The 22239-nt window shown below is 44.6% G+C and overlaps 1 pseudogene; it reads left to right on the forward strand.

Annotated features, from left to right (window-relative positions):
- Positions 1-419: 419 nt before the first annotated feature.
- LOC117536176 lies at positions 420-19054 on the forward strand (annotated as a pseudogene).
- The last annotated feature ends 3185 nt before the right edge of the window (positions 19055-22239 follow it).

A 22239-nucleotide genomic window follows, 5' to 3' on the forward strand; every position in this document is an offset into this window, starting at 1 on the left:
TATGTTTCAATATTTGAGAAAGTGAAAGGAGGGGGGAGAAAGTGAGTGTGTATTATGTCTTTGTTTCTTTAAGCCTGAATGCCTGAATACATCTCCGTATCTGATATTGACTTTTCTTGGGCTCACTGACCTCTGCCTGGATAAGCCACTGTATCGTTGCACCCAAACATCGAGTCAAACACTGAAATGTTCTCCTACTGCATGACTGGAGAAATCTGCACGGAAAAGCCCTCCTCCAAGACATACCAATTGAAAAACAAAATAAGTTTTGTTCTCCCTCCAATCATTAGCAGATAAAGCCCCTCTTTCTTGCCCTTTAATCAAACAGGCGATTGCTTGACATGGCTGGTTAGCTCCCCGATAGAGTGCTCATTGTGCCCGTGTCGAAGAGCTATAGAGGGCTTGTCTGCGAGCAAATCATGGGATCACTGGATGTGCATTCCTCCCCACCCCTGTCCCTCCTTCTCCATCATTCATCCCCTTTGAAACACATCATGTTGCGTATTTACTGCTCATTTGAGTTCAGGCCCAGTCTGGACAAAGTGAGAACAAATGAAGAAAGAAGTTGAAGTAATGAAAAGGATTATCTAAGACAAACACCATTTTCACACAGGTTAAACAAGGCTCATTGCTTCATTTTAACGGTAATGTCTTCCCATAAAGCCTTATGTCTTTTCAGCCCTTTGGCTCAGGTACATGGCAAGGCTCTCCCCACACGCTTTTCCCCCAAACAGGGCTGAGAACAATAGGTTTACGGGGAAGGCCCTCTGTGCTTGCTGTCTAGTGCGCAATGAACCCTCGGGGGCCATTGCTCATGAGAATCGGTTTGTTTTGTTTTCTCTTTTTTAAGGCTTCTCCGGAGGCAGATGTTGCTCAGCTCAATTCAGACGCAGCTGCAGATGAAGAGGAAGAATATCGGGGAGAAAAGCATGGGTGAGATGGAGGAGGAATGAGGACCTAAGGGAGGAAAGGCAAGCTTGTAAAGGAAATAATAAAAAACAGATGAGAGAAACAAGGGAAAAACCAAGCTAGTAAGAGACAGAAATAACAAGATGTGAGATACTGAACATACAGAGTCAAGTGAGGGTGTGTTTAAAGGTGAGAGAACAAAAGAGGTGGAATGTGTGAGAAGGAAAGAGATAAACAGAGAGGGAGGGACTGAGGCCGACAGAGATAAAGCGCTGTGTGATGGATCGCACTGCACACTTCTTTCCATGTTGCATGTGAGAGACGAAGAGAACGGTTGAGAAACGATGACATTGTGGTTTCCCTGATCTAAATATAAGTCGGTGGTCGGACCCACTAACTGCTCTGTGTCTCTATCAAGTGTGATTTTTTCTGAGCCTTATAAAATGCCACACTTCCTTACAAACCATGAACATTTGAGAAAATCGTTTTTTTGTTTGTCTCGTGAATTAAACTCAGAGGTTTGATACAAATTCAATTATGCATTAAGATTGGCATGGGAAAAGATATAATAAATCAAAGGGACTAAAATGTATTCCGAGTATAACCGTGCACCATTTGGATTTCATTATGTAGAGAAAAAAAAACTCAAAGGATTTTGTAGAGCGGGCAAATACAAACATTTCCATATTCTCATCTTCGGGATATCCTGCTCTAATCGTTATGTGTATGCTTTGTTGATTAAATGATCCTCCTCGTCAATTCTTCATTGCTCTCTGTAAACTACAAAGTAATAAAGCTAATTGTCCTTAATGTCATGTATAATACTTTATTTTAAATCTCATTATCTTGCCATAAACATAACAGAAAGTGCCACATATGTACACAGAATAGGCTATGACAGTGGATTCAGAAGTAATAGGCCTGTGTGTTTGGTGTTTTTCCCCTAAAGCTATGTAGAACGGGGAGAAACACGACTTCCTTATCCGCCCCAGTATTCAACAGAAACAGTGCACCAAGTGTTTCCTCTCTTAGATATCACAAATCTGTTTTTTCATACTTTGATGTTGCAAGTGAACAGTTCCGATGCTATCTGTGAAAAACAAGTTTTGAAATAAAAGTGGAAATCCAGCTGTTACTGTCCCTGCCCACACGCCAGACAAACAAAGCATTTACAAATATGTGCAGGCTCTCAAAACGTGGTTGTTTATCTCTTCCGGTATTTTTATTTCTGTCTCTTTCAAACCTTATCTCTTCGAGTCAGGTAAGGGAAACATTTCAAAGTTCAGTGTGCATGTGTAATGGGTAAATGTTGCCGTTTGAAAATGCAGTTTCAGTGCAATTTCATAATGGCTTTTCTGTGGATGTTACCCTTCTGTGGCATATTAGGTCATAACACTTACACACAGCAACAACAACACACACACAATGTCATCCGAGTAGAAATATTCCTCATGTGTTTTTTTTATAGAAATGTGTCAGGGAGTGGAAGTGGCAACCCAAGCTGATTTAAGGGCACCCCTGTTTAATAGAAAACATCTGCCGCTGTTTCTGCAAGTCATCTCTGCGGCTCTCAGCCATGAAGTTCAAGGGGAATTCAGCTTTGGAAAAGAAACACCTCAAAAGCTCTTTATTCTAACAGCTACGATCAAATTGATAGCTTTCCTTGTTATTATATTTATTATTTTCAGCCAATACAGACATTTGTTTGTTTTCCATATGATTGTCAATAGTTTGGCACCAGCACATGAACAATAAACGAACACTGCATATAATTAAATGTATCTGCAAGCTATGGCTTAAAATGCACAGGGACTTTGCTCCGTCAAGTAGATTGACAGTTTCTATAATTCAAACTGCACTGCTGTTGCTTTTTCCACAACTGAGAAGAAAACGTGTTAAATTGCATCCTATAAAATGAGATGTATGAAAATGTGAATACATGCTGTGTATACATAACAGCTGTTGCTGTCAAGCTGTGCTGATTATTTAATTGTTATGTACACTGCAGCTAAGATAACGCACCGACAAGGTAATTGAAATGTTATCCCAATCTTATCGGCGATGATTACTTAAACACTACATTTCTAATGCATGTAGAATTAGGCAATTACATGCGTTTAACGAGAGCCGGTGAGTGAGAGAGTGAGCGAGAGTGAGGGGGGAGAAGAATTAGCAGACAATGGAACGGGAATATTAAGTGTTTCAGCCAGTGAGTGTGGGGTCAAAGATCACACAGCGCTTATAGGCATATTAGCCACTTGGTTATGATAAATTATGACTGTGTTGCTATGGCGACCACTACGCCTGCATCAAGCAGGGAAAAAAACAGGCCTTAATGAAGCAGGGCAGAGAGATTAATGCAGTGGTGTAAGTGTCAGTTCTCTTTTTGAATTAAGTTATAAATGAATACTAATGTGGGTTGTTTTTTTTACGTATACAAGACTCAGTAACCAGAAGCCTTGTAGAAGCAGGAAGACAGTGTGTGTCCTCTGAGATGTAAACGTTAAGAGATAACATGTGTGTATTTTTAACTGCCAGTCTCTTAGTTTACGTGAAGAGAAAACAATCAAGGAAGGAAGGACTTGAGTGTGTGTGTGTGTGTGTGTGTGTGTGTGTGTGTGTGTGTGTGTGTGTGTGTGTGTGTGTGTGTGTGTGTGTGTGTGTGTGTGTGTGTGTGTGTGTGTGTGTGTGTGTGTGTGTGTGTTTGCGAGAGCCTGTAAAAGTCTGGATGCCCCACTGTCTGCCATATTACTATGATTTGCCACTTACTAGACAATTAGACGCTAGCAGCTGGATGTTGATTTTTTGGGAAGCGGTGCACGCTTGTCGCCATAGTCAAGTCACGTCCCCCGTGAGCTCATTAAGGATGTGTGGAACGCCTGGCTGATTGGCTTAAAATACTGGAGCTGGACAGCCAGGTCTTTGCTGAGAAGGAGGGAGGGAGAAAAAAAAGAGAGGGGGGGAGACAGACATGTTGGATGGATATATAGTGAAACAAGTGAGGAGAAGGGAAATGCAGACGTGACTTTGAACCTCCCGCACCGCCCCTGAAGGGATCTCTTCAGCCGCTATCATGTTACCGCTGAACCTTTATATGATTACATGCAGGCGTGTACAGGTACATGTATACGAACATGTCTGCACATCGAATGTTGGCCAATACCCGTCCATTTGCATGCATTCTAGTAAGCACACACACGTCACATGCTTTCTAATTAGCTGATTGAGCTCTAACTTCATTACGACAGTCGAGTCTTCTGCACAATAATCAATTTCAACCATCTAGTAACGGCTTAGAGCGCAGCATTGGCTGTCAATGGCTGAATTAGTCACAATGCTGTCGGGACGTAGCACGTGGTCATGCTGCTGTGGCGGGGATGGAGTGTAAAGTCTGATTAGAAAGTGCGGTGTGTGTGTGTGTGTGTGTGTGTGTGTGTGTGTGTATGTGTGTGTGTGTGTGTGTGTGTGTGTGTGTGTGTGGTGTGTGTGTGTGTGTGTGTTCACTGTGTACGTGTTCACTATGTACTGTATGTGTGTACCTGGCTGCTCTCCTTTAATAGACACACATCCTGCTGCTGCCTGTTAAGACTGGCATTTTTACAATCTCGTTAGCTTTAACACTCCCAGATACAAGCAGGCCGAAAATCGCCAAGCCATTTCCTCTGTCCAGCCCCTCCTTCCTATACCCTTTGTAGTTGTATTTTTTTACTCATGCTAGTGGCCTGACTCTAGGGAAGGCTATATTGGTCTGTCGTTTCACCATTTTGTGGCAGTATTTCAACAACTATTGGAAGGAGGAATGCCATTAGATTTTCTAAAGCAGTTCATGGTCAACTTAGGATGAAGCCTACAAACTTCCGTGATTCTATAACCTCTCCTTAACTACCTTACACTGTAAAATAAACCTGGTGTCTCATACAAACTGAGGATGTCTGCACTTTCCCTTCACATGTAAGGAGATTGAATGGCCATGTACAAAATGTTCTCACTACAGATGGACTTTTTTTTATTAATCCCCTAGTGTTAGGAGCAGTGTGCTGCCATTTTGCACGGCGCCCGGGGAGCAGTGTAGGGAACTGTGCCTTGCTCAGGAACACCTCGGTAGCACTTGGTCTTGCCGAGACTTGAACTGGTGACCTTCCAGTTGCCAAGCCGAGTCCCTATTGACTTCGCCACCACCACCGCCCCCTATTGTGTGAGATATTCCCTTTGGTTTAGACAAGGAATGGCGCCTGAGTAAAGTGTGCAGGTGGCATTTCATGATGCACAGTACATACACAATAGTCATATATCTGGCTCGTAATTTGGTCATGAAAAACTGAGTCTCTTAGGCCATTTGAAAGTGTCTGACAACTCCAGCATTGGCCTTTGGCAACAGAAATGTCCAGATCTCGTCAATAATTATTTTCATTGGTCTTTTTCAACCTCGGATGATAAATGATTCAGACACTTCTCACATATAGCTCCCCCTGGTAATGTTTTGATAATTTCAGGATTACAGCAAGTCCAGTTTGGCAGTTGTAACCCTGGCAGGATACACAGCAGGAGGTCTTGTGAGAAGATGGTCACCCTTGTAGCCCTTAGGCCATCATGTCACACACATACAAACATGATGCACAGCGGGGAACCTGGAGGGACTACAGATGTTAGATGGAACAGATGCAGGGCAATGATTGGAGTTTTGTGTATAAGATATGTAACTAAAGAGGAAGGAGGGTACCCCTACATAAGAGTGAGGGTATAACAGAAAGGAGAAGGTAAAGCCTGATATGAAGTGCAACTGCACATGGCTATATGTTATGAATGGAAGGCTTTAAGGTGAAAAGAGCATGTTCTTCCACATCTGAAGGAGGTAGTAACAGGAAGCCTCTTACAGCACCGTCCAGCCACTGGGCCCCAACACCATCCCCCCCCCCCCCCCCCCCCCCCCCCCCCCCCCCCCCCCCCCCCCCCCCCCCCCCCCCCCCCCCCCCCCCCCCTCTCACTGACGAGCTGCTCTGCCACTGGACAAAAGCTGCTGCAAGTCAAGCATGAAAGCAAGGGAGGGAGAGACGAAAAGAAATTAGGGGTGTGTTGGAGTGAAAATAGCAGGGGCATGAACTGCCAGCTGTTGTGTCCAAAAGATTTATCTCTGACTTAATCACAAGCACAAGATGTATGTGTAAACACTGACCATATTCTGTCTATCACAATAAAACATATTTCTAACATGTTTTAATTCAAGTTTATATGCTCCGAGCACTGAAGGTGGGGCTCTGGAGAGAAATGTTGTCTTCCATTCAGGGAGATCGGAGTAAAAGAGGCACCTTTCAACACAAGGCAATTCAAAGTGCTTTACAAAAATGAAAAACATTCAGAGCAGTGATCCTGGAGCTGCAAGGGTGATATTGTATTATTTTTTTTTAAGGACACATCAGCAAGGTGGTGACATTTTGTCATTGTCATTTGAACCTGGGCCTTCAGAGAAATGAAAGTGTTCCTCGAAAGCAGCCTTGAGTATTATACTGAAATCAATCATCTGTAACAGTTTGTTGGCAGGTATCCTGTTTACTTGGAAGAACGCTTTATTAAGTCATCACAAAGTCTTTGGCATCATAACAATGTTGCTTCCAGCAGGCCCGGTGTTAAAAAAACTCATCTACTCTACGTTGTAGTTGTAAAGCCTGCCCTCTTTCTGACTCCAAAGCTAGCCTTGAAATTATGCTTTCTGGACCGTCCTCTCAAACTGTTTTTGGCGCATTTTTAAATCCAACAAATCTTGACCCCTTCCTCTCAAAAGTCCTGACTCTACTTTTTCTGTTTATGTATGATTATGTTTCATTGTTTTTTTTCTTTTGTCCACAATGACAGCATGTCTGATTACAATATGAGAGGGAGCGAAAAAGCAACAAGCCAAATCAGCCCCCTGAAGTGAAATGTATTGGCTGGGGAGATGTATTTTTCAGCCGCGCTGTAATCAAAGGGAGTGGCGCTCTGACTGCGACTCCCATCACCAGAGGCTAATGGCTAATCAAACAGGAGGGCTGCCAACTCTCAATTGCTTTCTCTAGCCGTCCTGCAATCTTTCATTGTCTTTATTTAGTGAAGCTCCACAATTAACATGAAGCCATTTCCCAATGTGGTATGTTTTAATGTCTTTATCAACACGCTAATGAACAATACGATCCCCAATAATTACAAACATCATGAATCCATCTTTCTAACCTTAAAGGTGGAGTAGGTAAGTTTGAGAAACCGGCTCGAGATACACTTTTTGTTATATTCCATTGAATGCTCTTAACATCCCGATAGCAATGAATATCTTAAGTGCTTTGACAAAAAATCCATAAAAAAAATGTAATCTGTGGAAGCTGTAGTAGACCAATCATTTTAGCTAAAATGACTGGATGGCAGTGGCGGCCGGCCCATAGGGGCGCTAGGGGCGCCGCCCCACCTCTTCCCACATTCAAAAAAATATATTTAAAAAAATATTAAATTAAAATAAAAAAAAATGTAAATGTTTTTTGTTTTTTTTTAAATATATATTTTATATTTTTATTTTTAATGAACAAGGTAAATATCATACAATTGGTATCAGTAAAATGTATAATCTACAATAAAATCTCGTTTAAAATTGTGTTACGATATCTAAAGTTACTGATAAGTCACATGTTTCCTGCCTGGCCTTGCCCGTGGCATTAGTTTATCATTACCGGGCGGAGCCCCCGAGACAAACAGCAGCAACCAGCACGTTGCAAAAGTCTCAATAGTAAACTGTGCCGCCGAAACATAATTTCAGCCAATCAGCGCCGTCAAATATTTTGGTCACGAGGGCGCTCACGTTGGCGCCCACGTTGCTTACGTGACGTGAGTTGTTTTTTAGACTCGTGAGTGACCAAGGTGACGCAGTATTTAGAATGGTGTGCAGGTGGAGTCGCCGGACCTCGGTCCGCACCCAATTCCGTGCAAGAGCTACTCTCCAATCCTTTCCCAAGGAGAAGTTTGGGAGATAAATTGATACTTAAAGACCTTGGACCGGACCAACCCGATTTGTATATATCACAGCAAGCTCGTGAAAAAGACAAAACGTATCAACGAGGCTAGCTGGATGCAAACGATGCAAACAGGTAAATGCTATCTTTTGTTTCCCATGCTTGCTCTTCAAACAGCCGGGGACAGATACGATCTGTTCAGAAACTGGACAAAAGTTAAACGAGTACAAACCACAGACTGTCTGTGTCATGGAGAATACAGTCGCTGGTTTATTTATGTCTGTATAGGCCGTTGTTGTGAGTGTGGACGGTCGGAACATATATAACGTTAGCTTAGCCAAGCTCCATTCAGAAAACAAGCATTCTAAAAGGTTTTTCGCCTGCCGTCTGTCTTCAGACTTGTCAAAGCATTAATTCATGGTTTTTACTAACCGGTATCAGTATGTTGTTACGTCGGCATCATTTAGAAACGTGTATTACAATTTAATCATGGTAAAATATGTTCATTTTGTTGTAGTTGTAGCTCCCGAGCCAGCGCGTCTTGTTTGAATGATGCGAGTAAACACAGCTGGCAGCCGCGGTGAAACTCGAGCGAATAGAGCGATGCGATAGGAGCGTTTAGAGCGAAGCGAATATTCGCATCGCGTCCGGTCTGAACGCAGCATTAAAGCGAGCTCCGCGCTGCACTGGAAACTAATTTAAAGGGTCTCCCAAAAAAAAATGTTTTACTCACTATATCAAAAGCCCCACCAAAAATATTTTCCACCAGCCGCCACTGCTGGATGGCCTACCTGCCTGTCAGCCTTCCATCTGTGCACAAACTTATCTCGTGCCCTCATTGGTCATGTGCGTTTGTGTGTGTTGGAGGAGGGGCTCTGTAAGGAAGTGGCAGATTTTTTCCGGCTGTGTATTTTCAAATTCTAGCGCACTCGAGCTGGTTTCTCCAAAATTACCTACCCCACCTTTAAATATTGCTTAAAAACTCTAGATTTCTAACTTTCACTGCTCTGTAACTGGGCAGATCACGAGGTGCAACATTTGATCACCCCCTTTTGTCTAGGGACCTTTATGAAAAGCCACAGTTCAAGGGTCGAAGTTCAAAGGCTCTCTGACCCACGGATCTTTTCAAACGCCACATCCCATCAGCCCTCTGGACCATTCTGAGGAGGATTTGTATGATTAATCAAAAGGCTTTTCCCAAACAGGGCACTGTCCCACCGTGAGCTCTTCCCAAGTCACAGTCAAGTCAACAAAGCAAACTTCATGCCTCCGTAACAATTCTGAATTCCTTTGGGGTATAATTTAGAATTGTAATAATGTTGGTAGGGAAGAGAGAAAATGGCAGGAATCATAACCTAGGACAAAAAGCTGGCAATGCTGATTAGGCTGCTTTGCTGTAAAAGTCAGTTCATAGCGGGTCAATTTAGCATGATAGATGGAAAAAAGTGATTATCAAACTTTGACAACATTTGCTGACAAAAAGCCTGCTACAAATAACAGAAGCCCTTTAATAGACTCATATAACAGCCACATGCTGCTGGTATAAACATTTAAAAAAGAAAAACCAACCAAAATGTTCACAGTCTGGCAACTCTCAAACTTAATTGTGGCAGATATAAGTGAACAAATAGGGAGTCTTCTACTGCAGGAACTCAGTTTGTAACCCAGTAGAGAGATTGAAGATAAATAGGCTCTTTTTTACTCAAGTAGTTTGTTTTAAGGCCTTCCACCCAACAAATGCCTCCGTGGCAATATAATGTAATGGTCTAGCCTTGCTCCAGGCCATGGAGGTTGGATGAAATTGGAGAGTCTTGTAGAGACTAAAGTTGCATTTAGTGAGAGAAAAAGTCAGTATTTAAAAATTTAAAATGGAACAAATCTACACAACCAAAATTGTCAGAAAAATGTTATATATATATATATATATATATATATGATATATCACACACACAAACACACAAAATGACACTGAGTTGGCCCCAGGCATTGCATGTGGGGCACAGTAATGTGGTGAACAAGTTTCAGGACACTCCCCGCTGGTCTCAGTCTGCGGTGCCGACCGCCTGTCGGACAACCTCTGGCCGCCATCTGTATCCCATTAGAGCCACAAGAGGGCCGCGGTGTAGAATGCATGAAATAAAAATATCATCCACTGTGTTCCCAGTCAAAGTAATCCTGCATTATTTAATTACTGAGCACACTCCATAAACTCCATGTTATTAACACAGTGGGAGCACATAAAAGTATATTGGATAAAGCGACACCGAGGCTCAATCAGTCCTCGGCTGCAAACAGGGAATTCAGGCCGGTGCTGGTCAGTGATTTTCTGTCAATTCTAATAGGGTAAGTGCATATTTTCAATCTCAAAGGAAATTAATTATTCATCTGAAACCTCAATAAGGTTAATGTATGTATGCTTTAAGTTATAAATGTATAAACCATAGATAACCCATAGATATGCACGTGTTACTAATATCCACAAAAAATGCCACAAAACACTTTTTCACTGGCAGGAGTATCTTGCATCGTCAAAAAAGACTTTGTCCTGTGCATGGAAACTCTATGCCCACAGACAGACTGCAGAGGGGATTAGGGGTCACAGGTTTTGAGGCCACACTGCGTGACATCAATCAGCGCTAAAGGGGACGTTCCAAAATAGCTAAAACTATCCAGATGATGACCTTTGACCTCAGCTTTGCACCCACCAACCTCCGAGTGAAGTGGACCTTGCCTCTGGCTTTGGAAGACCAAACACCTCTATCATAGATTGGAGCGAGGATTAGACTTGGGGACCAACCATACATACACAAACACTAATGCTGAATATTTTCATCTCTCACTTGTTTTCTCTTACTCCCTACCCTCCCCTACCCTCCCCTCCTCCTCCTCCCTCCTCCTCCTCCCTCCTTTCCCTCCCTAACAAGCAATAAAGCTTTTTTGGTTCACTGACTCCTGCAGGCTGCTCAATTGGGGAAGTTGCCTGTCTCCAACACTTTATGTTGTTTAGATTTGCAGAAAAATAAAACATAACCTGCCACCTGCCTGCGCATACTCTGAGTAGTGGGCCAAACACAACAATTAGCCAGCCCAGAACTGCAATAAAGTGTGTGTGTGTGTGTGTGTGTGTGTGTGTGTGTGTGTGTGTGTGTGTGTGTGTGTGTGTGTGTGTGTGTGTGTGTGTGTGTGTGTGTGTGTGTGTGTGTGTGTGGTGTGTGTGTGTGTGTGTGTGTGTGTGTGTGTGTGTGTGTGTGTGTGTGTGTGTGTGTGTGTGTGTGTGTGTGTGTGTGTGTGTGTGTGTGTGTGTGTGTGTGTGTGTGTGTGTGTGTGTGTGTGTGTGTGTGTGTGTGTGTGTGTGTGTGTGTGTGTGTGTGTGTGTGTGTGTGTGTGTGTGTTAGGGGAGAGACAGAGAGAACACACACCACATACTTGCACATTTCCACTCCAAATGAATTCATAGCATGTGGGAAAATACGATGGCCTGACCTGAATAAATATTGGAAGGGCTGTGTTCCCGTCCAAAAATGGAAATTAGCCGATTGATTTCACGATAGCAGCGCGCATATTTTCTGAAATGGCTTTTATCACTGCGACTGAAAGTCATATAAGGAGATCTAATGTCTCTGTAATGTAAATATAATGCCACTAATCCGAAGGTGCAAGGCAGCTTGAAATCTCCTGAAGCAGGCGTGCGGAGGCTCCTAAATATGTAATACTGTTAAATCAAATTAGAACACCACTGTCCGACCAAAACTGAAGCCAGCTCATATGAAGCTCATACAGTATATTGGACAATTATTTCAAAAAGCACTGTTAGAGGAAACCAGATGGATTTGCTAGAAAATTATCCAGTAGATTGTTTTAAGCTTACATTTTCATTTTTAGTGAATTATTCTCACTGCTGGCTTAGCAGCCGAGCAGCACAGAGTATGTCACACCTCTTTTGTCAAACTGAAGACATTTTTGTCTTTCGCCTTGGCTGGACATGCCTTACATGACATTGTGCATGCTAACCCCTGTAGAACAGTGTCTTATCAGCAGCAGGGCACGCTGCCTTAAATGCAGAATGACGGTCTGGTTCTGAAGGCCACAGTTTGGGTACATTGGCGCTTTTTGTGTGTGCTTTTGAGATTGTGAGAATTTAACAACAGTTATATCAGTGATATCACATTATCAGCAGCGTAGTTCTTTCAATACTGTATTGATAATCAAAATAGTACTAAAATAGAAAAAGCATGACTTGTTGTAGCATTATACTGTAGACTAAAATACATGTTTAAGTTAAGGGGAGATTGTGGTTACAGTTAAAATGCAATCATTGACAGTGAAATCCAATCATATGCAAGAAAGCGAAAGAGTGCTTCACGCCTTCCACACACTTCTCTCCATCCTGCATGCTTACTAAAGATGTGAAACTGACTTTATGTCGAATAGATTTAATCTGCATCAAATTTGCTTTAAGGTCAATAGTTTTCCATGGTACCACAGGTGCAGGACTGGGTAAAACAATTTCTTTTTTTGCTGTGTTGTTCAGCTTTGCATCCTGCTTTGCTACTCATGTTTTTTGGCCACAGAGGTTCAGAGGAAGCACTGAACAGTTTTGAATTTGCACACAAACACACAGAGACACACACTTTTCCTCAGGGCTGGTCATATGCTTCATGCTCTCAGTTCGACTGGAGGTTTTCTGTGGTGAACTGGCTGCCTCGCCCCCGCTGCCCACGCACACTCCCACACACAGTCATTCACACATATGCATAAAGCCACAAATATATACTTCACAAACAGTCCATCCTGCCTGCATGTCTTATGGATCCTTTTTAAGAGTGTTTGTGTGGAACAGATGGGAGTTAATAGTGCTGCCAAGTTGAATGTCATTCAAAGAAATGCGTCATATTAGAATGTCACTTCAGAGCAGCTTCTTAAAAACCACCAAAATGCAGCTGTGACAAGTGCGGTTCTCACATTCTGCAGATGTGTCATATGAAATATAAAAATGGGTCTGAACTGCTGACCTTACTGTGGACAATAATAAAGTTCAATCATAACAGAGTCTCTCTTTTGTTTTAAACGCATCATTCTGATGAAGCAAATAGTAACATTTTCTGTGCAGCAGAGGCTTTATTTAACATGATTTCTTTCTGTGCCATCCAGTCGACAATATCGACAAAGAACATACATTTTCAAGTGGAAAACCTAGAAAGATTACCAAGATGATTTAACAATTTGCTAGTCAAGATGAAGGTTCACCCTCCACCAAATCAATTATATTAGTATCATATGAACCTCTAACCAATCTGAAGTGCCTGAATGTTGCTATGATGGTATTTCTTTATTCACTGTTGTTTAAGGTAATTTGCTCCACAGCTGCCGGCTCTTTTATCTTTGCTGTGTGGTCACACACAGCTGGCAGTCAGCTGCCTATTAGTATCTTGTGCACTCAATGCTAAAGATACAAGAAATATTGTCTTTGCCAAAACAGTTACCTTTTGATGCATGCGTGTGTTTCCTCTCCAGTGACATGATTGTTTCTTTCCCCCCTCTCTTCACTGTGGGCGGGCATCTCTCCGATACGTTAATGACCTACAGGGTGGAGTGTGGACGAGAGGAGGGCTGTTTCCGGGGACTTGGTCAGTGCTTATGTTTAAATGCATAGTGTTAAACCACAGGAATGCTCATGCAGCGCTTGACAGCTGCCCTTTGAGGTTTGAGTGTGTACCAGGTGTCTACGTATAGGGTGGTGTGTGGTTACACATTTTGTTTTCATCCTGGGCTACATTTAGTGATTATTTTCATTATAGACTCCATTGATCATTAATTCATTAGTCATTTGGTTTACAAAATGTAAGAAAATATGGTATAGTTCACTCAAGGTAATGTCAAACTGCTTGTTTTGTCCCACACATTGTGTAAAAAGTTTCAATAAAGGCCTTTCAGTCAGTTAAAATTAACTCTGAGCTATCTTTCTCTGTATAATACTACTTTTAAAATAAAAAAACAACTTTAGGCTTAAAAATATATTGCATTTAAAAATGTCATGGAACAGCATGAACATGACTCCTTATGTCCAAACCAACAGCGAATTAATTTCTAAAAACAAAGTCTGTAGGCTACTTACCTCTGATAATGGTTTATACAAATAAAAATATAGGCTACAAACACCATTCATTGTGTAGCCTCGCTAGAGCTAACCAGAGATCATTATTAAACCAAACTTATACCAACCATCAATGAAAAGTATTTGGACCCCACTGAACAGTGTGACACTTCTTATAGGAACGTAATGAACAGCAAAATGAACAGGAAAACAGAAAACTTGCTAGGCAACAAAGTGGTTGTTTGCGTTCTTATCTTGAGAATGGAGTTGAGTGATGAATGTTGTTGTTGTTGTACTCACCTGTATAACCCGTGGTCTAAACGGTTTTCTGCGAGTGTTGTAATGTGCATCGCGAAGTCCTGCACAAGCTCCAGGTTCAAATCCTCTGCCCCTTCAGCCAGAGCTACAGTCACATTCTGTCCCACTGCTCTCACTTTCAACTCGTTTCAGATGAATGATGATGCAGTCACTTCGGGAATTATTTCCGAAAAACAACAAAGGTAAAGGTCCCTCAGTGAACACAGGACTAGGGTTGCGTTCGGATAGTTTAAAAATCAGATCCTAAATTCTAACCCTATCTCCTTGTGAGGATTTGCAGTATCTCCCTCCTTCTTCTCTTCTTTGTTTTATGTTTGTTATGTTCGTTCTGTCTGTCTGTGTGTCTGTCTCCCGGGCTGGGTGTGGCTGACCCACTTCTGATTCCCTCCAACTCACCTCCGCAGCTGCTGCTCATCATCCTGATTACACTACTCACCTTCACCTGCTTATATGCCCGGTCCTCTCATCCAGTATTCACCAGTTCGTCGTTTCACCTCGCTGGTAATTCGACTTGGTACATGTAGTTTATGGTAAAACTAACTCTCTGTGTTCCTGCCAAATCTAACCCTTGTGTTCTCCGTCAGAATCCATCTGCCTACTCCTCTGCCTGCCACATCCAGCCACGTTCCTCTCGTCTGAGTATCTCCGTGCTTCCACGCATACCAGCTCAAACCTGTCAACTATCGCCAGCTCTGGATCCGAGTACGAACTGGTCACTATGAGCTCCGCTGACGCCGGATCGGATCCCGCCTCAGTCAAGCACGCCATTTCCCATCAGGGAAATCTTCTGGGCCATCATGAGCAGATGATTCGAGCCTTAGTGGAGAGCAATCAGTCCATGGCTCTAAACGTCTCAACCCTTGCTGCTCAGGTCTCAGCTTTGACGTCTTCTGCTACATTTCCTGCCTCCTCCTATCCACCTGTGGATTCCACTCCATGCCGGGACTTCCCCATTACCGATCCTGAGCCTTTCCACGGCGCCCCGTGTCTTTTTCCTCTGATGAAACTAAGATTAACTATATGTTGAGTTTGCTTCGTGGAAGAGCTTTAACCTGGGCCGAAGCATTGAGTTCTTCTGTGGATTACTATACACTTTCCTTTGGAGTTTTTTCGGATCATTTTTCCTCTGTTTTTGATCATCCTGAACACTCTGGCTCAGCTGCTAGTCGTCTGTTGAATCTGCAACAAGGAACTCGAACCGTTGCAGATTATTCTATCGAGTTTCGCACACTGGCGGCAGAAGCCCGATGGGACGAGGCGGCTTTAAGGGCTGTGTTTGTTAGGGGATTGAGGGATCAACTGAAGGATGAGCTGGCTGCAAGAGAGGAGCCTGCTGACCTCCAATCCTTAATCTCCTGGGTTTCTCGTCTCGACAGCCGGCTGCGGGAGCGCCGTGCGGAGCGCACTCAGCGTCCTCCTTTTGCTTTGCCTTATCAGCCAAACAGTTCACCCAGGTTTGCTCCCTCTGTGTCCGGACCATCTGGCTTCTCCTCACCAACCCGCGTGCCCACTTCTGCTATGGTGGAACCTATGCAGTTGGGACGCACTGGATTATCCCCTGAGGAGCGCCTTCGATGTATGAGGTGTGGAGAATGCCTGTACTGTGGAAGGGGGGGCCATATCCTCTCTGGCTGTCCTGTCCGCCCAAACGCAAGGGCTCGTCAGTAAAGTTGGGGGTCCTGACGAGTTCGCAACCTACACCTATTGTCGCCCCGTTTTTTTATTCCTGCTAGACTTAGTTTCAACGCTCAGACATTGCCCCTTTCTGCTCTCGTTGACTCTGGTGCTGAGGATAGCTTTGTGGACTGTGAACTAGCCAAACAGCTGGGGTTACATTTGGAAACTCTAACGGAACCTTTGACAGCATATGCTTTAAATGGGAAAATCATTTCTAAGGTTACACAGCAGACACAACCCGTAACCTTGTTTATTTCTGGTAATCACAGAGAGGAGATTCAACTGAAGGTTATTTCCTCACCAGCAACCCCTTTGGTTCTTGGATACCCATGGCTTCGCACCCGCAATCCACATATTGATTGGGCCGGAGGAAGAATCATGGAATGGAGCCAGTCGTGCCACCTTCACTGTTTACAGTCTGCTGTGCCTCCCGTCCCTGTCGAACCTAAGTCTGCTCCTTGTGTCTCTGCTGAAGTTGACTTGTCTGGTGTTCCTGAAGTTTATCACAGCCTGAGTGGGGTCTTCAACAAGAAGAAAGCTCCCTCTCTCCCTCCTCATCGTCCCTACTATTGTCCCATAAATCTGCTGCCTGGAGCTCCTTTACCCACCAGCAGGCTTTATAATCTGTCTCGGCCTGAAAGAGAGTCCATGGAGAGATACATCGGTGACTCCCTTGCTTCTGGGATAATTCGTCCTTCTTCCTCTCCTCTGGGTGCTGGGTTTTTCTTCGTGGACAAAAAGGATAAGTCTCTCCGACCCTGTATTGACTTTCGTGGGCTAAATAACATTACAGTTAAAAACAAGTACCCACTTCCCCTGATAAACTCAGCATTTGAACCTCTCCAAGGTGCCACCATCTTCTCCAAGCTCGACCTCAAGAATGCCTACCACCTTGTTCGAATTCGCCAAGGAGATGAGTGAAAGACAGCTTTCAACACCCCCCTTGGTCACTTTGAATATCTTGTCATGCCCTTTGGACTCTCTAATGCCCCCGCTGTTTTCCAGGCCCTGGTTAATGATGTCCTACGAGACTTCCTTAACCGATTCGTGTTTGTTTACATTGACGACATCTTGATTTTTTCCACGAGTCTGGAGGAACATCAGGACCACGTCAGTCAGGTGCTGCAAAGGCTGCTTGAGAACAAGCTGTTCGTCAAGGCTGAGAAGTGCGAGTTTCACCAGGAGCGGGTCAGCTTCCTGGGATATATCATCAGGCAGGGCGAGTTGGAGGCTGATCCAGGAAAGATCCTAGCGGTCTCCGAGTGGCCAGTCCCCACTACTAGGAAGGAGCTGCAGAGGTTCCTGGGTTTTGCTAACTTCTATCGCCGGTTCATCAGGAACTATAGCAAGGTAGCAGCTCCACTCTCCAGTCTCACTTCTGTCAAGATCAAGTTTACCTGGTCTACTGATGCTAACAAGGCATTTCTTCTCCTCAAATCCTTGTTCACATCTGCCCCCATACTCATCCAGCCAGACTCAAGCAAGCAGTTTGTGGTGGAGGTAGATGCATCTGACATCAGGGTTGGCGCTGTTCTGTCTCAGACGGCAGGGCCAGACAATAAGCTTCACCCATGTGCTTTCTTCTCTCGCCGTCTTTCCCCAGCTGAGAGAAATTATGATGTGGGCAACAGAGAGCTGCTGGCGGTGAAGATGGCGTTGGAGTGGCGACACTGGCTCGAGGGCAGCGAGCAGCCATTCCTTGTTTGGACTGACCACAAGAACCTGGAGTACATTCAGTCTGCTAAACGACTAAACTCCCGACAGGCCCGGTGGGCCCTCTTCTTTGGTCGTTTCAACTTCTCTCTAACTTATCGTCCTGGTTCCAAGAATACTAAACCCGACGCCCTGTCCAGGTCGTTTTCGTCTGAGGGACCAGTCACGTCTTTTGACTCTATTCTTCCCCTGAGCTGTGTTGTGGGTGGCCTCACCTGGGAAATCAGTAACTCCATCCAGGAGGCGCTATTGGAGCAACCGGACCCTGGTTGTGGTCCGCCAAACCGTCAGTTTGTCCCCAACTCTGTCCGTTCTCAAGTCCTGCAATGGGTCCACAGCTCCCTTTTCGCTAATCATCCTAGTGCCAACCGCACACTCTCTCTCTTCTCCGGAGACATTTCTGGTGGCCAACAGTTGACAAGGACACTAAGGAGTTTGTTTCAGCCTGCACTACATGTGCTAGGAGCAAGGCCTCTCATCAGAGACCTGCAGGATTGCTCCACCCCCTTCATATCCCAAGTCGACCTTGGTCTCATATTGCACTAGATTTTGTCACCGGCCTACCTCCCTCACAAGGAAACACAACTATTCTAACAGTTGTAGACCGTTTCTCCAAATGTGCCCATTTTGTAGCTCTGCCCAAGCTTCCCTCAGCCCTGGAGACCGGTCAACTTCTCACCCAGCATGTTTTCCGCCTGCATGGAATCCCGGCTGACATCGTCTCCGACCGTGGACCTCAGTTCATCTCTCTGGTTTGGAAGAATTTCTGTCATTCACTTGGTGCATCTGTCAGTCTAACTTCTGGTTATCATCCCCAGTCAAACGGTCAAACTGAAAGGGCCAATCAAGACCTGGAAGCTACTCTCCGCTGTGTGGCCAATCGCAATCAATCTACCTGGAGCTCCCTTCTACCCTGGGTGGAGTATTCCTTTAATTCACTCACGTCATCTGCAACTGCTCTCTCCTTTTGAAGTCTCCTTAGGGTACCAACCTCCCCTGTTTCCTGAGGAGGAGAGTGAGTTGGCAGTTCCTTCTGTCCAGCATCACATTCAACGGTGCCGTAAGATTTGGAGGAACACTCGCTCAGAACTCCTCCGGACTTCTACCAGGAATCAACGGTCAGCTAACCGTCACAGACATGCCGCTCCCCATTACACCCCTGGACAATCAGTTTGGTTGTCTTCCAAAAATATCTCACTCCTCACCGAGTCAAAGAAACTGTCCCCTCGGTTCCTTGGGCCTTTCCTCATTGAGCGCATTATTAACCCCTCTGCTGTCCGCTTGAGACTCCCCAGATCCATGAAGGTTCATCCAACCTTTCATGTTTCCCAGATCAAGCCAGTCCACACTAGTGACCTGTGCCCTCCAACCATTCCCCCTCCTCCCCCCCCGAGTCATCGATGATCATCCTGCCTACACCGTGCGTCGGCTTATGGATGTCAGACGCCGGGGCAGGGGCTTTCAGTACTTGGTTGATTGGGAGGGTTACAACCTGGATGAACGTTGCTGGGTGCCTCGGTCACGCATCATGGACCATGTCATGGTGAGGGAGTTCCACAGAGCACACCCTGACAAGCCTGGTGGTCGCCAGGAGGCTCCCGTGGAGGGGGGGGGTACTGTGAGGATTTGCAGTATCTCCCTCCGTCTTCTCTTCTTTGTTTTATGTTTGTTATGTTCGTTCTGTCTGTCTGTCTCCCGGGCTGGGTGTGGCTGACCCACTTCTGATTCCCTCCAACTCACCTCTGCAGCTGCTGCTCATCATCCTGATTACACTACTCACCTTCACCTGCTTATATGCCCGGTCCTCTCATCCAGTATTCACCAGTTCGTCGGTTCACCTCGCTGGTAATTCGACTTGGTACGTGTAGTTTATGGTAAAACTAACTCTCTGTGTTCCTGCCAAATCTAACCCTTGTGTTCTCCGTCAGAATCCATCTGCCTACTCCTCTGCCTGCCACATCCAGCCACGTTCCTCTCGTCTGAGTATCTCCGTGCTTCCACGCACACCAGCTCCAACCTGTCAACTATCGCCAGCTCTGGATCCCCGGCTTCCCTTGCCAGTGTACCTTCGTGCTTCCACGCACATCAGCTCCTTCCTGTCAACTCTCACCAGCTCTGGTTCCCCGGCTCTCCTCGCCAGAGTATCTCCGTGCATATCCGCACCACCTCAGTTGACAAACCCTGGCTTTGGGTTTATTGGATATTAACTCCCTCGTCTGACTCTATATAGGTTTTTGGTTAATAAACCTTTTTCTACCTCAAAAGCTCTGTTTCATCGTCCTGTGTTCAGCATTGTGAGTTCACTCCTGTAACTACCGGGGAGCGTAACACTCCTATTCCTTGACCTCTGAGTGAAACGTCACGGGGTTAAAGGATAGTGGATAGGAGAATTCAAAAGGACTTAGGAGAAGAGACTGTGGTACTTTAGAGAATCCGAATGCACTTTCACTATCCGACGTGTTTATGATGCGCCAGCGGACGTCATTTTGTGCGTCTGCTGCTGTGGGGAAACTATGGAAACTACAGTTTTCTATACAGCGAACTATGGATGTATAATAAGAAGGAGGAACTACTGTAAACTTATCTAGAGACTAGGCTTGTTTGAGACAAGCGAGACCTGCGCAGTTGCGATCAACGTCTTGCTAGTGCGTTGCATGATGGTTAGTCATTTTGTCCGACTTGCTCTGGAGGCTCGCCTACATGAGACGTTGAAATCTCGCGGGACAAAGACGCCCGCAGCCTTGAGAGCGAGGCGCGGCAGTTCCTCTCCACGGGCTGCGGAAGCGAAATGCTTGATGGGGAAATGACTCGCTGAGCGCTCATTGGTGGTTTTTACCACGTGCTGCTGATGCAACTCTCCAATTGGCTCGGCAAAAGTTTGTTGTTGTTTTGTGTCCGTTTTACGTCGCCACATCCATTCCCATTTTTCATCATTGTTCCAATGTTTATCATCATGACATTAATATCTATATATGTTATACTATACTTGCACTGCTTACTGTTTTCATACTTTATATATCTTAGCATATTCATACACACTGTTCATACTGCTCACAGGCTGATATCTAGTGTATTCATACCCCTCACTGTTTATTCATCATTCAATTAATTCTATATTTTATTCTGTCTATTGTGTACATTACTTTTCACTTTACTGCTTGTTGCACCTGGTTAGAAGCTAAACTGTATTTCGTTGTCTCAGTACCTGTAATATGTGCAATAACAATAAAGTTGAATCTAATCTTGAGCAGGAACAAATGTATTTACTTAGTACATATCTGACATTAACGATTAAACACATGTGTGCATTCTTTATAAATGCAAACCGAGTCAAGCCGACTCCGGAGGTGGCGGTATGCACCTTAAAGTTGTTTGCAATCCGCCAAAAAACGGAGAGAAGAAGAAGACGACTCCGAGCTGTACGACTTCAGGCTAGCTTTTTGAGACCTCCCCCGGCTGCGATCGGCTATTCTCGTCTACTTTCGAGGCGAGCCGCAACGCGTCTCAAACAAGCCTACTCTGCACCGTCCTCTGATGCTGTTGTTTTATGCTTTATGAACGTGGACAACAGAGAAACATATTCTTCATGACCAAAGTTGTAATTTAAATAAAAAAGGAAAGTGAAATGTATGCTCATCACCCTCTCCCTCCGGTCCACATTAATACAAATGATCCCAATACGTATGATTGTATGAAAATATCTTAAAATAAATACAAATGTATTTATTATAAACGTTAGGACTTCCTTAAAGGTCACATGTCATGGCCATTTCCACTGATCAAAATTCCATTGTTGAGGTCTACTAGAATAGATTTATACTGTGCAATTTTCCAAACTCACTTGTTTCGCATACAGCATCTCTGTAAACTACGTGTATTCACTAGGCTTGTTTGAGACGCGTTGCGGCTCGCCTCGAAAGTAGACGAGAATAGCCGATCGCAGCCGGGGGAGGTCTCAAAAAGCTCGCCTGAAGTCGGACAGCTCTTCTTCTTCTTCTTCTTCTTCTTCTTGATTGCAAACAACTTTAAGGTGCATACCGTCGGTTTGCATTTATAAAGAATGCACACGTGTTTAATCGTTAATGTCAGATATGTACTAAGTAAATACATTTGTTCCTGCTGTGGTGACCACCTATTTAACCACTGGGACATAATTCAAACTTGGAACTACAGTTGCGGTTATTGTTCCCACACGGACATGTTATGGGTTACCTATAAATAGTGTGTGCCCTCTTGGCTCTCTCTCTTGTCGACCCGGGCTGCAACCCGACAACATGTCCTTTGCAGCTTGTGAATAAATCACTATTCTTGCACCTTCCTTGCATCGCCTCTTACTCCATATCTCTCGGCACTACACAGGTGACCCCGACAGCGTCTTGAGAAGTTTCCGAGACGGACCCGAACACCGCAAAGGAAACTCAGGTTTCTTTCTCGAAATGCCGGGGATTGATTGGAGACGTCCGTGGCTGCCACCGGCCCGCGGACTGAGGCTCGGTGCGCGCCCCGCGGAATGGCTGGGGACTTTGCTCGCCATTCCCGCATCGGCCTTCCGGCTAC

Source organism: Gymnodraco acuticeps, unplaced genomic scaffold (assembly GCF_902827175.1).
Source record: "Gymnodraco acuticeps unplaced genomic scaffold, fGymAcu1.1, whole genome shotgun sequence".
Classification (NCBI taxonomy): domain Eukaryota; kingdom Metazoa; phylum Chordata; class Actinopteri; order Perciformes; family Bathydraconidae; genus Gymnodraco; species Gymnodraco acuticeps.